An 18,754-nucleotide genomic window follows, 5' to 3' on the forward strand; every position below is an offset into this window, starting at 1 on the left:
AGTAAAGGTGGGGAGCTGCTTGAAAGCAACAGTAACCATTTTAATAGCATGCAAATGGGAAAGACAAAAAAAAGAAGAGAGAGAGAGAGATCCTCTCTATGGCAGCTCAAAGACAAAACTGAAAAAACAGATGTATAGATATCTATTAGGAACTGCAACATAAGACCTGGACCTAACAACTGCTGGGTACACATGCATCAACCCATGTGTGTAGTAACAGTATGGCAGACCAGAGCCAACGCTGTGAAAATATGATTCCCTGTCTAACATGACAAAGCATTTCTGGACCATGCTTTAAAAACACAGCAGTCATAGTCATAATGCCTTTGATTCAGCTAATTTGCATGGCACATTCAACAAAAACTAGTGTTAAACAGCCATCAATTTGTGCATGGCAAGATAAAGAATATTTATATTTCTCTTTATTTCATGTATTAAACAAATACAATCACAAACTACCTCATTTATTATGAATAATTCCATTATTCCTAAAACAGTCAACAGAAAAAAAAACACCACGAACTATGTAGATCAAATTTATAAGACTGAATATAGCAAAATAATCCTTCTTCTTCTTCTTTATATGCAAAAAACAAGACTATGCCATCCTGAGAACCCTGCTCTCTCATATATACAGAGTATGTGTGTTTTTATATCACATAAATAGAGAAATAATGCCCCGTTCTTACCAGATAAGTTGGCATCATTTCATTTCCAGCGAGCCAAAAAAAGATGACTTCCATTTTCAACAATGTAACATGGAGTAACACCTTCCTCTTGTATTACAGCCAGCGTAGCCTTTTCAGGCTGCACTGTTGTTTTTTTGGTCTGGAGCTTCTGAAATCGTTCCATCTGATTTACCATATTCATGAATGCACAGCATCATGTAGGACAATTAGAGCTCTGTTGTTGTTGTGGCAGCACACAGTGAATGGCGGAACTTTGCTCGAGGGATGTGGCATTTTCATCACGGTGCATGCAGGTTTGGTATTTTCGTGACCCACCATGAGCTCGACTTCAAGGAAGTGTGAGGAGATGCGCGGCAGGGGGTGTGTCACTAACAATCAGGCACTTTTAGGTGGTCGAACTTGTGTTTTGGGCTATTTCTGTGGTTTTTCCAGGTGACGCCTGTTTGACCAGGTCTTCCTCAAAAGTTTGGAAAAGTATTTGGTGGTTGCCACAAAGCAGCACATGCACATCCCATCCTCTATTAGGTGTGTGAGCAAAAAAAACCCAGTAACATGGGAGCATTAATTCAGTGTGTGAGTGTCTTATTCTGACTTTGACTGTTTTTGGATATAATAATAAATAAATGGCACTTTTTTAAAATTAATTTTTAATACTTTCTGGACATCAGAGGTCCACGGCATGGACAAATAAGCTATAACCATGTTTGGACAGACAATACTTAGTATTATCAAATCATTGTTGATAGTTGATAATAAAAAAATAACATAAAACCTTAATAAAATGTGAATATGACCCAACAACCGTAGCCTATTTCCCTACCTGCTTATCTACAGATACCGGGCCTCTGACGCATTATGTGGTCGATGGGTTCACAGGAGATCTGAGTTTGCCTTCTTCCCTCCTTCCAGCCCATCCATCAGTCTATTTCAAACAGCTCCAGATGACGCCTACATGTTTGGACACCATTAAAAGGCAGCCTGTCACCACAGTTTGGAAAGCATGTCTCCACCAAAATGCCAACAACCTCAATCACTGTGCAGTCACATCAGCCTGTTCCATCCCCTAAACCTGTCTGTCTGTCTGTCTGTCTGTCTGCATCACAAAAACCCTGATCCCCCCCCCATCACCACACTACAGAGGCAATGTCACATTTGCACATCACACCTGCACAGACAGACAGGCAGGTGTGGACAGACAGGTAGTAAGGTAGACGTGCTGGCAGGTGGGTAGACATGCTGGAGGCCGGTGTACTGTCACTGCCTCTGTGTGTCACATCTGTCTTTTTTTTGTTTTGTTTTTTTATTTCTTCTCTCCCTGTCTGCTTGCCTCTTGAAGTACAAAACTGACACCAGAGTCCCATGGGGACACACACACACACACACAGCCCAGCAAATGGATGACCTCACCCTGTCTGACTGGTTGGCTGGCAAAGACACAAACATACACACACAGGCTATACAACGTGTTATATAATCCCACTGGGTGACAGAAGCGTTGCACCTAATAACCCGTGCAGGCCACTAACAGGCCATACAGACAAGACAAGAGCTTTGGCCAATGAAAGGGCCACATGCCACCTTTAAACGGCCTCACTGATTCAGGGTGAAAGTGACAAGAAACAGCTGCGTTTTCCACAATAAAACATGGAAGTTGCCATGTTCCTTGCTTGCCTTGTAGACTTATAAGTCACCATTTCTGTTTAGCTTAAAGAGTCCCTTAAGCTCCCTAGTAGTAGATCTAGAACCTTAAAATAATAACCAAGAATTGTATGAGTGTAGTAGAAAGTCCATTCAGAAAAAGAAATTATACAAAAATAAAGAATAAAAATCAACTTATACTGTAACTTGGGTCACTGTCAGCACCATGTTCACCAAGATTAGTTTAGTGTTTTAGTCATAAAGTATTGGACGACCTGGAACTTTGGTGACCTGATGATCACCAAATTCAAAAGTCATCCTTTGGGGTAACATGAATGTCTGTACCAAATTTCATGGCAGTCCATCCAGTAGTTGTCAAGCCATTTCTCCCCAACAGAACATTTCCTACTTTTGAGGCTGGATTATGAAGGCGCTAGAAAAGTCAGGGGAATTCATCCACTGGGAACTATGACTGTACATAATTATGTGCTAGTCCATCTGGTAGATGTTGAGATATTCAACAGGATAAGTGAAAATTCTGATCTGGTGGCACTAGAGGAGAAGTAAGAGGATCACTAAAGTCAGTAGGATTCATCCTCTGGGGACCATGAAGGCCTGTGAACTGACTGACAGACAAACAGACCAACAATGCCATCTCTAGAGCCATGCTATCAGGAGGCTACCAAGTAATAGCATGTGTCTATTAATGGAGAGAAAACAAATAATAATGTTTGTTGTGGGGGTGTTTCTCTTAGGTCCCTCATTGCTTGTTCCAGGTGTGCTAATTGCTGCCATTTCATCACTATCTATGCTTCATTGGATGGTGATGCTTCAGTTCATTAACTGCACACCAAGTCTTTGTTGGTAGAGATTTTCAGACAGTTAACAATACATTTTGTTTATTGTCACAGTTGAAGTGCTCTAGCTCTGTTCGGCAACAAACAAGGGTGCTGAAATTTCTCTGAAGCAGTGCTCATCTCTCCCGTCTTTCTATCTGACTTGTGATACAAAAACAATAGTATGTGATGAACTTAAAGCCCCCACAAGGAACATTATTTTTATGGAGATTCTGGCTGTCCCTGTGGACCAAAGTGGTAGCGTTTCCATCAACTTGTTTTATTGATTTCAAGGGGAATCCAAATGGCAGGCATTAACAATAACTACACAGAAAGAGCTGTAGTAGCTGAAATAGACAAGTCAGTCTTGTTTGTTTATGTAGTTCAAATAAAGGCATCAGTATTAAATTTAAACTGTTTCATAATCAGTTAAAAACTCCTTGTAGTACGTTTAATGTTATATATACATATATATATTGCTTTATATCTGCGATGTGATTGGTTGTTTATGCTGCAGTTTGTTATTTTTCTTATCAAGAAAAAGGTCCAATCCCTATTGTCTTGTTTTTTTACATTTTGCTTCAATGTATAATGTGTAATGAGGTTGTGCTATACATTCCCACGCAGGTTATTCATGAGCTGTGCTACATCTGAAACTGCCAGACAGCAAGTCATCTAAAAAAAGTGAGAAATTCCTTAGCTGGGGCCTGAATAGAGACGGGCCATTTTCTGTATGCTAATTCACCTCTGAAAGGAACAGAAAGGAGGAGTGATGATCACAGGTGTGGATAGAGGGGAGGATAATCTCAGCGGGGGGTGGGGGTTGAAGAAATGGATGATGGAGGGAGACGGACAGTCTTTAGTCTATTTATAACTCAATTGCGTCTCCTTCGCAGACCGTCACAACACCCCCATCCTCACTAAACATCCATTGTTTCCTCTAAAGCCCCTCTTCCCATTAGTCGCCAAAGCAACTGCCTCCTGTTGCTATGGCAACTGGCTCCTCATCAGTGTGCCGGCTCCAGCCACGTGGGGGGGTTGGGGGGGAAATGGTTTGAGGGGATGTTTGGTGGTGATGGTGTAAGTATCGTCTGAAGAATCAGGAGCTGATGGGGGGAGGATGGATGACGGCGTTGAAAGCTAGCAGTGTGTGTGTTTGTGTTTGTTTGTGTGTGTGTGTGTGTGTGTGTGTGTGTGTGTGTGTGAGTGAGTGAGTGAGTGAGTGAGTGAGTGAGCGAGCGAGTGAGTGAGTGAGAGAGAGAGAGTGAGAGAGAGAGAGAGAGAGAGAAGAGAGGGAGGGAGAGAGAGGAGGGGGAGGGTTATTAATATGCTACAAACCCCAGGGAGGGTATTCCACTATGCTAATCTACTTTGCTTTGCCTCTTGCCACAGGTCACAGAGTTTGCTCCAGTCAGTGATGTCTTGGTATTAATTACAGTTATCAGGCAGTAAAGCAGTTCCTTGGAAACCAGTCTGGTGATAGGGAGATGAATTGGGATTAGATTGGGAACCACTGGTTTAATCTTTAACAATGCAGCACATTCTATAAACTCATTCTGTTTTCTGTTTTTTAGAAAAATCAGTATCAGTGCAGTAATTATACTGTCAGATAAAAGCAGTGGAGTAAAAAGTAAAATTTTCTCTGTCAATGTATTGGAATACAAGTATAAAGCAGCATCAAATAGTTATACTACAGGTAAGTAGCAGTATTGAACAAGGTTTACTTCCCAATAAAAAAACTCAAGTTTACTTTCAGCCAAACGAATCTGGCAAATATATTAGATTTTGACTCTAAGAACAAAGTTGAGAGATATATTTAAAATGCTACTGAGACATTAATGTTACAGAAAAATAACGCTGAGATGAGACTGTTCTCTTTGTGATGAGCAAGAATGTTGACCAGCCGGTCCTCTCTGGAGTTGGCCTGCTATCATCATGATAACTGGGGCAAATATTTGAAATCTAAACTGTTCATTTCTTACCTAAAGATCTAATTTGCTGACACAATTATTGCTGAGGTATTCAAATTATAACAGCTGAAGACTTTACTATCATTGCCATCACTGCTGGTTGTTGTGAAATGTATGCTGGGATACCTCCGCCAGATAGCTGATTGCTGAGTCTCAACAGATTCAACAGTCAACTATCATTCTTGGCTCTGATTGGTTGTTTTCATTCAGGCCCAGTGGGTTCTTGTAAATACCATTAGGAGCACTAGGAGGAGCCAGAGGAACCAGATTTTTTTCACAGATTATCTGTCTCATGTACTACTGTCAGGATATAGTGAAAGTTTCAGCAAATATGACAAAAATAAAAAAAATACCTACTGCAGCTTTAATTTGTTTGAAATGACATCAGGAGACTCTAAGCAGAACTAATTCTATCTACATTTAAATAAACAAAATTAAAATTCATCGTTTCTGTTTAGATTCCTATGAGTCACAAATAACTAAAAGAAAACATTTGGGTGACGCAAAATTGTTGGTTAAAATGTGGATGTGAGAACACAGGCAGTAAAAGCTGTGTGGATTTTCATCATCTCACATCACACTACACCAATCTTTGTTCCCCTTAGTTCATCCATGTGCTATTCATTGTCATCAATTTTCTTGCATTGCCTGGCAATAAAATACTACAGTTGCCTAAATGGCGCATAATTGAGAGAGTGTGTCATTCATTTTTATTAATTAATGACATAATAACCAGTGGCTCTACTATTCCTTATGAAGCAGCTGCGTCTGCCTGATCTTAGTTTATTATTTATAATGAATGAATCTGGTGCCCTTGGCTAATTCTGACATCTACTCCACCCATCGCTGTCTCTGTCCATCTCTCTGTCACAAACATACACAGACACACAAAAACACAAACTCTGCCTGTGTTTACAACATTCACCATCACCCAATGTCCACCTACAGTTTTCTACTCCTCCTACCATCACCCTCATTATCCCAGAGGGCATGCAGTCTGTTGGCCGTGACGGACAGCAGCGCAGAGCGCAGAGCTCGGCTCCTAAAACTGAAAGCTAATTGGACGAGGATCCATGCTGAGTGCGACGAAATTAATCTACGGAATGAAGAACGACGGGGAAAATGGAAAATGTGACATTCATATCTGTCTCCACTACTATTAGGTGTCGGTCTGTCACTTTAACCTGGATTTATTCGTACAGCCAATTTTAAGAATGTGATGAAAACAACTGAATCAGCTATGCATTTGTGATATTTAAATAATGATAGAGGGCAACTGGAAATCAGGTTAATGCACAGTGAAGCATAAACATATTATATTATATAGGCATATATACAAAGACAATATTTAACTATTACCTGAAAGCAGGAAGTACATGGGAGATATAGTTTGTAGAGAGGTTTGACTGGAACTGGTATCCTAATGGTATATTACAAAATAGGGGTCTGAAAGTAACTTTGCTTAAATTCTACTTTACTTATTATTAATAAGTCTACAGCCCTGCTGCAAGGTCGTACTTAGGCACAGGACTGTTCAGAGCTACATTATAAAATCATCACCCTCACGTGCAGCTGTTTAGCAGGTAACCATTTTCACCCATCTTAATTTAGCCTGTTAGCATCCTTTTAACAAAAATGTCAACTATGCTGTTACTAATGCTGTGTCCCCAGCTGTAGAGAATGCTACAATGGCACCAATACCAGAGAAACCCATTTGTACCACGATAATGTGCAGCTGCAGGTCTTTTGAAATGAAAATGACTCTAGAGCAGGGGTCAGCAACCAGTAGCCATTTTGATAGCAACACACATTTGAGCCTTATAATGCAAATTTCTTGCCACGGATCAAGCATAATGCAGCGTTGATGGTGAAAGCAAACAAATCTTCCTGCTGATTGAGCGAGATTTAAAATTATAACAAGTCGTTCAAAAATCATCTTTTGGAGGCAAGTGTCGCTCTTCTTCACAGATTTGGTGATGATATTAAATGCTGTTACAATACTATTTGCACCACTATTGCAAGCTAAGATCCCAATTCAATGAACCAAAGAAACACTGAATGGGGTTTGCTTCTAATGGCAAGATTAGGTTATTGCTAGCCTGCAGTTTGGTGTTAGTGGACAAAGTTAGTTCCCTGCTAATGAAACAAAGTCAGCTCTATATTAATCCTCAGGTGGCATTTCAATTCCATTTCCAGTCTGGATTAGTCAACCTGTGTCACAGCCAGACACTCAGGCACACACACTGCAGCACCAGGCATTTTACCATCACTCCATCCTGGCTCCTGGAAGATTAATTTCATACCAGTGACAGCTCAGTCTCTGCCCCTTCTATTTCACTCCTCCTTTTAAAATGCAGCTTTCACATTTTAAAGCAAACTGTAAATGGTGAAAGGCTCTTGACACATTTCAATATAATTTGATACACACATGGCAGGAATTTGAACTTTGCATAGCTCAATGTAGATTGTGTGATTGTCTGGTACTCAGCCCAGACTGTTCTTTGATGACACCAAGTCAAAAGATTTTTCATCTGTCTTCCCTCCTCCTGTCTCTCCATCTCTGTCCCCTGCTGCTTGCTGGTTTAGGATATCTCCATATTTCACATACTGGTACTAAATTTCACATACAGTGCCTGTCTTGTCTACTTGTTTTGCATAATTAACATGCTGAGGGGGGATGGCTTTGCTTTTTTTTGACTGCCTGCCACTGAGGTTTGTGCAGTGGAATCACTTACCAAAACCCACTTCCACAGAAAACCAAGACAGCTGCATGCCTACCATCTGTGTCTACATTTTGTTATGTTACTACCTATACTGTTCCATGAACAATGTAATAAAGAGATGCACTTCAGCGGCAACAATCTTTGCTGCATTATTGTCATGGCAACAACTAATGTCAACTTTGTGCAACATACACCCACTGCCTCAAGGTCATTTCTGCTGGTAGAAACAGTTACAAACACCATTTCACTCAACTTAACCTAATTTATATATCTCTTTAAACAGAGTTGTTTCCAAGTGATCCACAGTGCAGGGAGGAATAAACTGAGAACAAGGACAAGGACAAGGAAAAATAAACTGCATGCTTCAAAATACAGGAGCGTGTTGCTTTAGGCACTGTTAAAGGCCAACGAGCTAAATGTCTTTTAAAGGCCCACTGTGTAACATTTAGTAGGATCTATTGGCAGAAATGGAATATAATATTCATAGGTATATTTTCTTAAGTGTATAATAATATAATAATTTTGTTTTTGTTACCTAGAATGAGCTGTATCACAATATATTTATTATATTTATAGAGGGTGCGGGTCCTCTTGTACAGAGTCTGCCATGTTGAACCACCATGTTTCTACAGTAGCCCAGAATGGACAAACACTGGCTAGATGGTGCCTTTCATGCTTTGTGCTAGTTTCATGGCTAGCTGTAGTGAGTTGGTTGCAATCACTGCTTGATGCTACTAAATCCTACACACTGGTCCTTTAAGTTGGCTACTGAAAGGTTCAGAGATAAACTGAGACAAGTTGGGGGCAGCTTTTGAGATAGCCCTGTCACTACAGCATTTAGTCTTGGATGTAGAGATTAGCTTTGACTGTTGATCATTTGACTGATCTGTTTTATCTCTTGGTCAAACTTGGAACTAAAATATAATTTCACAAAACCAAATAAAACCTGTTCCACAGGGCCTTTTGAAAGCCTTCAGAAGAAGGGCATAAAATATTGTACTGTAATATCACAAATGTAATTTATTTCAAAATAAATGTTGTGGATGCCTTTTTAGGCTCTTGTTGGTAGATGAATTGGTCTTGCTGCCTTTTCTACAGTGCCTTACAGCTTGGTAACAGGGCTTGCCAAATGGGATTGATTCTGTCTCAATTTTCACAAATGTTAGATGTATTGCCTTTAACTGTATTCAAAATCCAATCTTTAAGATAACAATGAGAGCCAGCAGGTAACAGCAAACAGGAACAGGTTTATATTTATTGCCATGAAGAACGTGTAAAATAAATCTGAAACTGGAAACAATTTAGTTAATGGTGAAATGGTAATACAGGAACAAAGGTGAGGAATTATGCATAACATGGATTACAAGAGGTATAATGATCCGAAATAATGGTACAATAGAGTTGCAACTCTTTTATGTCCATGTCATAGTTTAGTGTATGTCTGTGTCAAACAGAAATTGTACCATCAGCAAGCATTTTGTCAGTGTAGTGTCTCATTAACTTCAGCATCTGTTGCTGTTCCTAAGGCAACATTAAGTGATCCTTAGTCTCTATGGCAACTCCCCCCTTCCTGTTCTTTTCCTCCCTTCTGTCCCTCCGCACCAAGGCACTTCACATCTCTATCAGTCTACCACTGGAAACTTGAAAATAACAGCTTAACCTTTATCAACATTTTATCCAGTACATTCTCCAGCCTCTGTGATGTAGTTCATTAAAAAAAAAAAAAAAGAACTCTGTGACTGTGTCACAGGGGTGAAATCAGGTTAAAGGAGTAAATCACTAAAGTGACAAATTAGGATACTGTTAAAAGCTTCATTATCACTTAAAGACTTCCAGGATTGTCTAAAGCTGTGTGTGTATGTTTCCTTCCAATCAGAGCCTTTTTCACACACAGTTCTATCACATGAAGGTGCTAAGCAGACCCTTCTTGTAGCTGCGGAGGCATTAAGGGCAAGCTTTTGCACAAGCTTTTTCTGTCTGTGAATGTGTCTGAGAGTCTTGCATATTTTAAAAGCAGTAAAAGCTTCTGGTAGAGTGTTATGTTGCATCCCTTTCTAATAGAGGTGTTCAATATGAAAAAAATTACTATTTACTCGTTAAATATGGTAAAATACTCACATATAACTGTAATCTTTTGTATTAAGGAGCTGTAGTTCAACTTGTCTTTGCATTTATTCATCTCTATTAACAACCTAGTAAATATGAAAATACCAAGCTATATCTATTAAAAATAGCTGCTTCTGGAACAGACTATTCCTTAGTGTTTCTCTTTATTTATATATTTGTAGCATGCAAACATGACGTAATGATTGTGTGCAATGACAACTGAAACATTTCTTTCTTGGCATTTTTGCCTTTATTGGACAGTGATGGTGAAGAAAGCAGACAAGAAATGAGGGATGGGGGTATGACATGTGACAAAGGTCGCTGGCTGGAATTGAACCGGTGACATTGCAGTTATGTGGCATGCGCTTTTGGCTATCAAGGTGCTCCTATGGTACATCTAATGCAGTCTGAGTGTACCTCTTGTTTGTATGTATTGACCTATCTATATGCATGCCAAACAGTTTTTCCTCCCTATTTTTATCTTCGTCTGTTTATAAGCACATTTACGTCTACCTGTTAGAATCTCTCTGCATGCTTTAACTGCCATTTTCCCAAAATGTATTCCCTTAGTTGACAACAATCGCTCATACTTAAACGACAAAATATGTCATTTGTCATGATCCTTACAGAAAAATATTGAAGATTTGGTTTAGGCAACTGAAGCTAATGAAGTGAAGCCTTCAAGCTAGATTAAGCTGCCAGCTTGAGTTTGCTACTACTCTCATGATATATTTTTTTTACTGCAACATACAGTATATCTAACGTACACTTTGCATTCTGGTTGTGTTCTTAAGCCATCAGCGCTCTGCTAAAGCTTGTTGCCAAGCCCAGTTTAACCACAAAAACCTGTAGGCTCTGAGTGTATGTTCCCTACTGTGCTAAGCTTGGTGTTTCCTATTGGGGAGATACTTTTTAGATCCAACCATCCGACCAACCTCCCTTTTTGCAGTGGTAAGAATTAGGGTTAGTTACTACGTCACACTACCTCCACCCTTCTGAGAGACACTGTTATTTACACGACCACGAGACACCCTTGTAATGCATTGTTTTAAATATTTGAACGTCGTAATTTTCCTGGTAAGGACAGTCTCTTGATGATGGCGGAGAGCCCTGCCTAACAGGATGCTCAGAAATCTCCCATTTGTGTTTAACTGGGTTAAGATCTGATGGGAAATGCTCTGATGAGAGCATTCACATTTTATTATTTCATACTAGTCAGCAAGCCCCCTGTAATGATGCATCTGTATTTGATATGTTTCCCTACTCTTTTGTTGTAGGTTTTTCCTTTATTTGTAGTTTAACTTGCCTTTGCATTTATTCATCTCTATTAACAACCTAGTAAATATGCAAATACCAAGCTATATCTATTAAAAATAGCTGCTTATGGAACAGACTATTCCTTAGTGTTTCTCTTTATTTATATATTTGTAGCACGCAAACATGACATAATGATTGTTGTTGTTGTGTGCAATGACAACTGAAACGTTTCTTTCTTGGCATTTTTGCTTTTATTGGACAGTGATGGTGAAGAAAGCAGACAAGAAATGAGGGATGGGGGTATGACATGCGACAAAGGTCGCCGGCTGGAACTGAACTGGTGCATGCCACCTAACTGCAATGTTGGCTGTCAAGGTGCTACTAGGATGGTATATCTAATGGTATGTCCTAAATGTTGTAGAGGTAGCATCAGCTATGAGGCAAAATCTAGAACCAAGCTATAGCACCTATGATACATGTAAAATATATAACACACAATTAGCACACACACACACACACATTTTCTCATTCTCTGCAAAGCTGACATTTTGGATTTATCTTGGCAGGACACTGAAAACATACTGTACAGTATAGACCTACTTGTTGGCTTACTTGCTGCCTAAGCAAAGCTAAGAACATAAAGCTGCTCTAATTGGAAATCAGGTCAACTTTTTTTTACAGAGAAAAAGTTGGAGATGAGTACAAACGAGATGAATTATGTGGGTATAGTCTATATAGACCTATGGTATTCAGTCCTAGCAAAGCAAACAAGCCATGCTTTGTGCAAGTTCGGACTAATTAAACTTCTGGAAAAGGGACCTCTTATCACAAATGTCAGAAAGGATCATTGTAATAGAGTGTAATTGAAGAAGAGTAATGGGATTTAACTGTGGTGGTGACAAGGGAGTTTCAGCACCATGGACAGAGCATATATTAAAGGGCAACTCCACATTTTAAATGTACTCCTAAATGTTAGTTTATTAGTGATGGGGGAACAGTATATAGCCTGCCAAACAGTGTGTGTGTTCTGTGGCTCTGGAGAAGCTTTGTCAAGTCTGAGAACATAATCTGTGGTGATGTCATCAGGTTTATCTCAGCTTGGGCTGGAAGACTACTTATAGATAGATGGACCGAAGGACGGACAGGCAGATGACAGATACAAACACAGACTGCATACTATAAGTTTAAATATGTACAATTATAGTGCCTGGTAATAAACTGTAGATCAGTGGTTCCCAACCTTCTTCTAAGACGTAACACCACAGCCCAGTCCAATGTAGTACCCCTTCATCAACACCACCATTTACAATATGTTCCACATGTGTTCTTTTGACTTCATTTCAAACTGGACGCTATTTAACTATTAATCATATTTGTATATAATAGAGAATGTTACAGTATTTCATACAATTGAACTGTCAATGTTTAGTTTGGTTTGATCAAGTTTGCATTTGTACTACGTGGACCGGCAGAAGCTGGACAACCATCGATCCATACTTCTAGTGTCTATTTCAACAGTGTATCCATTACTGTTAGCTAACTATTTAATTTCCTCTGTTTGCTAACTAGTTTTTATGCACTCTTAATGGCAATAACACCTACATTCATTGTTACAGTTGACTCAATATGTGCATGTATTTTTTTAATCAAATCATGAATTAAATTTTTTTTAATTAGTTTAGTGACTCCACAATCTTTCCATACAAGTACCCCTGGTTGGGAATCACTCCTGCAGATGGTTACTGCTAATAGAAAATCTAGTAGAAACCGTTTGTTTTGATGTCTTTTGTTAGTATGGCAAGGAGCTTTATTGGAATGATGATGTGTATTGAGAAGTAATTATACAATGTATCTATATACATCCATCTATATTTAGACTTAACCAGAAACTGAAAACCAAACTATAGATGGCTCAGACAGTTAAAAAAATACAACACATTGTGTGTGAGAAGCTGAAATATTTCAATATATGCACTTTTTTCAATGTCAATTAATGATATCATGACTCATGTCTTAAGGTTAGACTCAGGGTGAAGGAGGCCTGGGAAAAAGAGGGTGTAAGACAACAATTAAGAAGGAATATGCTTTGTGTTGATGGCTACTTTGCAGTAAGTTTGGTTGCTGCTTGAACAAGCAGGAGTTGCAAATGATTATTAGAAGTTAAGAAGGTGTGTCATCGGAAACAGGAATTAGTCTTGGGGTGGATTATGACAGTTTCATTGTTGTTTTTATGTGATGCAATTAAGCCATTTTCACTTCCCTTCAGTGAAATATCCCAACTGGAAAACATTCATGGTCTGATTTAGATGTTTACTGCTAAATTTGATCCATAGGTGTAAAGTGGATGATGACTGTTTGTTTCTATTTCTACTGTTATGTTAATTAACCCAAATAGAGTAGAGGTGGGTGTGAAACATCTTGAACGCAGAAACTTTTTATTGAAGACATTGTTTGAAAACCATTTGTCACAAAAACACTACAATAACCTTCGTCCTTGAGCATGAAGGACGTGTACTGCACAATAACAGCTGTTTTCCATGCAGGAGGCAAACACCAAACTCCAGATTTCCACTCACTGAGCTGATACAACTGCCTTTTTTTTAAATGTCAACATCAAAATCTGTTACATCTTAAGCACAGCCCACACTGCTGGCCTGCAGTCATCTCTCTATGGGTTGAGAATATGTTGCTGAGGCATGGTCCATCTTCTGAAAAACAACCCAGAAAGACTCACACTAGTTAGCTTTTAGTTAGCTTGTTGGCTTGTACAGTGGCGCCAACAAGGCGAAAAATCCCCACACTTCCCCTGAAGCCGTCAAAAGGCATTAGCTCACTTCTGTTCAGGGATGGGCCATACTGTACAAATGTCCCTTCTGGGCTACCATCTAACAGCCTGTGCCCCAATGAAAAGAGCCTAAACAACAGTGAAAAACACTATGTGGTAAAAATAGACTGCTGATACAGTATATTCACGCACGCCTGCCTTTTGAGGATTTGTCCTCAAATAGCTTGATGACTCAGTTTACAGTATGTGTGTCTCTGTAGGTGTGTATTTGTGGTCTTTATACTGCTGGCACCTGTGTTTTTATCTCTGTCTGAGAGAGATGGACTAGTGTTGGTGCTGGAGGAGAACAGGTGCTCTTGTGATGTGGCCTGAATGTCCCTCCTGGTTATTTTGGTGCCACATCCACTTTTTATTTGAATTAATAGTAGAGTAGAAATAAGCATAAAGAGAACCAAGAACAAAACCCAAGGCAAGAAGAAACTAGAAGCAGTAATATAATTAGTGTTTTAGCCACTTGGGGGCAGCAGAACAAACTGTTAACAGAACAATGGCATATTGTCACCTTATATTGTGGTTATGGTGAATGTGTTACCAAAGCATTAGCTATTTACACATCAAGAAAACACAAAGCAGCACCCATTTGGTAGTCCTGTTTGTGGTGTAAGTCCAATATTTACAGTCATTTTAGCTCTTTTTTGGTCTCCACCAACTCCTGAGAAAAATCTTTTGCTCTTAACCGCTAAATGCTCCACTATGTCCACCAGCTATTTGCTAACTTGCGGGTGGTGACAGGTGATGTATAGTGGTAAAAATGTCCCGACTGTAAGATCTATTGTGACGTGGATGGATTCTGCATTGATGCACCCACAGAGCAAAATCCGGAGTTTGGAAATTTCATTGGCCTCGTGAAAAAAAAAAAAAAACAAAACACTCCAACCCTACCATTAATTTCAAATTAAACGCATATACAAAATTATAGCATACTATCGTTGCTTTCGGCTGGACAATAAAGTTGTTAAGTTATAGTTACCCTCTGGAAAAACTTGAATTGAATTGAATTGAACTTTATATTGTTGGGAGATATGGAGGAATGAGGCAGAGATTAGCAGCGAGAACTGGACGAGACACACAGTAAAATCCGCCTCACAAACTACTAAACTAACTAGAAATACTTTGGTAATACAACATATTTGAGGAACCACGTTAGCTGTTTTTTACTCTTGCTATCGTTTGAAACTATAAAGAATACAGCAAGCCCAGCCAAGAATTGAAGAGGTGATATCCGCTTTGCTGTCTAACTCTGAGGGAGGGAAAAGAATCACCCAATCCATGACACACAAAATCCCTTTGCAGAAACAGCTACACCTGCACCCTAAAGTTAAACTAAAGCATACTGTATGGTAGGATTTCACAGCTTTTTCAGAGTGAGTAAGACTGAACCAAAACAATAAATATCCAGGCACAAAACCAAAAAAAATGAACTCAAAGATGCTAAAACGCACTGCAAAGCTGAGAGGGAATAGCAGAGTCTGCTGATTATTAACACAATGAGTGACCCTTTCACATGAAACAGTCATCTGATCAACTGCAAAATAAAAATGAATACAAAATGATAAAATATGAATAAGCGCAGCCAATGTTGTGTCATTTTAACCAACATATTATCCTGGAATTATGGTCCATACACAGCACTGCATTATTTATATGTACGTTTCTGTGTTCATGTGTGGGTGATGTAGGCATACTTATATATAGCACAAAGATGTGTAGAAGGTTGTCGAGTGCAGAACGAAGGATACACTTAATACACTGTATTCTAGGTTGTCTATTAATAGCCTGACAGGTACTGTGGTAGACTGAAAACTAGGCACAAAAATCCACTTCAAAGCTGCACTAGTCCCTTATAGTTCCAAATAAAAAAAACTGAAAATGTCACAACCTGTTCTGGCTTTGTCTTTTGTTAAACAGGTGTGGATACAGAGGGTCTATACCAGCACACAGTCCAGTGGTGGTATATTCCCTCACCCATGTCCACATTTGTCTACGCCTCATGCTCTCAGTTTTTCTACCAAGGCGTAATACTGCTCTGAACCTCCCTCAATCTTTTAAACATCACCCTCCCTGAGGTTTACATCGTTCTCCATCTGCATCTAAGGCTTCTCCCCCTCATTGTTACTCCTGTATCTATTTCGTAAAGAAGGGCTTATCTGTTCCCTCTCAACATTCTATTCACCTCTTCATATTCCTTCATCAGCCGCACAAGTCCTCCACAGCATCCTCTCCCTTTATCTAACCCTGCATCCCTCTTGTTCATCCCTCTGTTTTTCTCAAAAGTATTTCTTTCTCAAATTTATTAGGCTTTTTGCATCTCTTTTCTCTGGAAGTCTACCTCCCTCTTCCTCACTGTATTCCCCTGTCTGTAACCCTCCAAAGCCTCTTCGTACTCTTTATTGTGCTCCACATGCCTTCTTATCTTTTGCACAAGGCTTAAATACCACTCTTAGTGACAAAGACCCACCCCTGGACATTGACAAAAGCTCTCATTACACAGAGGGAAGACAAAGCCAGCTGCATTCAGCACTTTGTCTTGTTCTTCCCCTCTCATATGCACACACATTAATTCAAGCACTCACACAAGAAAACGTACAAAACTCAGTGTGTGTGCACATCATGTACTGTAAATCTGTTTGTGCCTGTTTGGTAGTAACACACACAGAAATATGCAGTGATAGAAAATATACACATATACAAAGGCCCACAAAAGCAAAGCATATTCACATTCACACAAACAACTACTCTGTGTGTGACAAAAAAATGTAATTCAGCCAAATGAGCTTGAATCCTGCACCCTATTCAGATCTTCTTTTATTACCGACTATGTGCCTTGGAAGTGGCAAAAATACTAATGTAAGACCTTCTTTTCTTTTGGAAGGATGGGGGGGCATTGATCAAAGCCACTTAATAGCCAGGTTCAACACTCCACTGTTCCTGTGGAGAGCTGACGGCTGGCTCAGTCCTCATTACAACCTCCAATGGGAGGCAGAGACAGGAAGTGTTGAAAAGGAGGACAAGGAAGTGAATCCTCTACAACTCTGCATGTCCATAAATCATAGCAACACACACAAAACACTTCAACTCCTCTGGAAAAGGATGGAAATACCCTCACACATGCACACACATAAATAGCCACATGCATGCATCAACATACTCAACCATATACAGGTGAGATCCACTCACACACAAGTGTCTACCTTCTATTTCTTCCCATCTCTGGCTTCTCTTAAACATGTAACACTGCTACAAAGTTACTCTATATTAAAACAAACATAAGAGCTGAACATGACGTCTATCAACGGCTCCCTTTTGACTCCCTCTTGAATCTTATAACTCTGATTTACATCAGTTCATGCACAAAAGTCAAACTGTTCTATTTTTAACTGCTCATCTCTGGTTGGCATAAACATTATTATTCCGGGCTCTGCTGAAACCCTTTCTTAATGAGTCACAGTGCTACAAAACTATTCTCCATTAAAAATAAGAGCAACAACAGCCTTCATCTTCTAACTGTGTGTGCTTACGGTGGCAGCAAGGTAGCCCTGGTAGCCCAGTAGGCACGGTAGCTAAAGAAGGTAGCAAAGACAGCCTTCTTCCAAGCAAGTTTTCCAGCTCCTCCTGGGTGATCCCATGGAATTCCTAAGCCAGATGAGATATTAAATCCAGTGTGCTCTGAGTTTGTCACTGGGTATTCTCCAAAATGGACATGACATAAAAAACTCTAGGGAGGCATTTAGGGGGCATCCTTGTCATATGAGCCCAAAAACCCCAACTAAACCAGCTCCTTTATAATGCAAATGTTTTCCGAAGCTTATATTGGGGGTCCAGGGTCCTAATTCTTCCTTCAAGGGTGAGCTGAGCTACCCTACAACGGAAACTACTTTCAGCCACTATGTGCAATTTCATTCCTTGGTCACCCAAAGCACACAACCATAGGTAAAGGTTGAAAACTGTCACAACAGAAGTGGAGCGGCCTGCTCTCCACATCACAAGTCATGGCTCTGTGAAGCCAAAAGGACAACATCATCTGCAAATAGTAGAGATTTCACCCTCATGTCACCAAGAAGACACTCTCTAGACTTTTGCTGTGCCTTGATTACCTAACCATCAAATTCATAAATAGGAGAGGTAGCATATATTTGTTTAATGTCAAGAATGCAAACAAAGCTCTTGTTTTGAGTATATCTACTCCATCAGAACCTTATTTCTTTTCTAAGCAGCAGCCACCTTATTGCTCCTTATTGCTGAGTACTCAGTAAGCACACAACTGTCTGCATCTTGCGTCAATAATTCTGTAATCATTCCAGTGACTAGACTCAATAATGATGCATTAAAAACACAACAAAGCCAGAAAAGGAATTAAAATAGGACTCACCTATGGTGGAGAATCAGCCAAGGCAGCAATCATCACAGAACATGGAAAGTAAAATCAACAAAAACAAAAATTACCATTTGATATTTTATAAAAGTCATACTCTCAGGAGACACACCAGGATGTGAACTGTTGATGCACAACAACATAGGTGAGTTAACATTACACCAACAAAGCCTGATCCTTCAACATTCTTTTCTAGTAGAAGTTGTAAAGAAACAGGCAGCTAGTGAGAAAAAAAGAGTTAATTGGACACAGGAAAGAGAAGACAGAGTGACACCTCACCCCTGGATGCAAAGGGAACAGACCATGATTATAGTGTTA

At 39.6% G+C, this 18,754-nt stretch overlaps 1 protein-coding gene across 12 annotated transcripts in view; it reads right to left on the reverse strand.

Annotated features, from left to right (window-relative positions):
- The window catches only part of LOC127369687 (microtubule-associated protein 4), a 115,094-nt gene that overhangs the window by 34,996 nt on the left and 61,344 nt on the right, over positions 1 to 18,754 (reverse strand). The window lies entirely within an intron of this gene.

This window comes from Dicentrarchus labrax, unplaced genomic scaffold (assembly GCF_905237075.1).
Source record: "Dicentrarchus labrax unplaced genomic scaffold, dlabrax2021, whole genome shotgun sequence".
Classification (NCBI taxonomy): Eukaryota; Metazoa; Chordata; class Actinopteri; family Moronidae; genus Dicentrarchus; species Dicentrarchus labrax.